A 1,770-nucleotide genomic window follows, 5' to 3' on the forward strand; every position below is an offset into this window, starting at 1 on the left:
GGGCCGCTTGGCACCGCCTGTGCCCGGGGAAGGTGCTCCTATTCGGGCCAAGTGTGACACACGCCCGCACTCCTCCTCCGGAGCTTCCATGAGGGTAGACTTAGGGGCCGCTTGGCACCGCCTGTGCCCGGGGAAGGTGCTCATATTCGGCTTCACTGTCAGGCAGCATGCACTCCTCCTCCGGAGCTTCCATAAGGGCAAACTTAGGGGCCGCTTGGCACCGTCTGTGCCCGGGGAAGGTGCTCCTATTCGGCTTCACTGTCATGCAGCATGCACTCCTCCTCCGGAGCTTCCATTTGGGCAAACTTAGGGGCCGCTTGGCACCGTCTGTGCCCGGGGAAGGTGCTCCTATTCGGCTTCACTGTCACACAGCATGCACTCCTCCTCCGGAGCTTCCATAAGGGCAAACTTAGGGGCCGCTTGGCACCGTATGTGCCCGGGGAAGGTGCTCCTATTCGGCTTCACTGTCATGCAGCATGCACTCCTCCACCGGAGCTTCCATTTGGGCAAACTTAGGGGCCGCTTGGCACCGCCTGTGCCCGGGGAAGGTGCTCCTATTCGGGCCAAGTGTGACACACGCCCGCACTCCTCCTCCGGAGCTTCCATTTGGGCAAACTTAGGGGACGCTTGGCACCGCCCGTGCCCGGGGAAGGTGCTCATATTCGGGCTAAGTGTGACAGACGCCGGCCTATTACCCCCGGAGCGATGGAGCTGGGGGCGCTCGCTCCCCGCCCGTGCCCGGGGAAGGTGCTCCTCTCCGGCCTAAGTGTGGCAGACGCCGGCCTATTACCCCCAGAGCGATGGAGCTGGGGGGCGCTCGCTCCCCGCCCGTGCCCGGGGAAGGTGCTCCTCTCCGGGCTAAGTGTGGCAGACGCCGGCCTATTACCCCCGGGGCGATGGAGCTGGGGGGCGCTCGCTCCCTGCCTGTGCCCGGGGAAGGTGCTCATCTCCGGGCTAAGTGTGGCAGACGCCGGCCTATTACCCCCGGAGCGATGGAGCTGGGGGGCGCTCGCTCCCTGCCTGTGCCCGGGGAAGGTGCTCATCTCCGGGCTAAGTGTGGCAGACGCCGGCCTATTACCCCCGGAGCGATGGAGCTGGGGGGCGCTCGCTCCCTGCCTGTGCCCGGGGAAGGTGCTCATTTCCGGGCTAAGTGTGGCAGACGCCGGCCTATTACCCCCGGAGCGATGGAGCTGGGGGGCGCTCGCTCCCTGCCTGTGCCCGGGGAAGGTGCTCCTCTCCAGCCCCAGGTCGCCTAACCCCCTTACCCCTGGTCACCTAAACCCCTTACCCCTGGTCGCCTAAACGTCTCACCCCTGGTCGCCTAAACCCCTTACCCCTGGTCACCTAAACGTCCCACCCCTGGTCGCCTAAGTGGCCCACCCCTGGTCACCTAAACGTCCCACCCCTGGTCGCCTAAACCCCTTACCCCTGGTCACCTAAACGGCCTACCCCTGGTCACCTAAACGGCCCACCCCTGGTCGCCTAAGCGGCCCACCCCTGGTCGCCTAAGTGGCCCACCCCTGGTCGCCTAAGTTGCCCACCCCTGGTCGCCTAAGTGGCCCACCCCTGGTCGCCTAAGTGGCCCACCCCTGGCCCACCTCGCGTCCGGGGGGAGGCCATCCTCTTCGGCCTAACTTTCACCAACGCCGGCCCCCAGTCTCCTGTTGGACTTAGTGCAAATTCTTACTCACGCCCTTACCCCTGGTCACCTAACCAGGGGCAGGTCCCCCGCACCTCGCGTCCGGGAGAAGGCCGTCCTCTTCGGCCTGA

Source organism: Idiotropiscis lumnitzeri, unplaced genomic scaffold, assembly GCF_059441095.1.
Source record: "Idiotropiscis lumnitzeri isolate Australia: NSW breed Sydney's pygmy pipehorse unplaced genomic scaffold, RoL_Ilum_1.0 HiC_scaffold_492, whole genome shotgun sequence".
NCBI lineage: Eukaryota > Metazoa > Chordata > Actinopteri > Syngnathiformes > Syngnathidae > Idiotropiscis > Idiotropiscis lumnitzeri.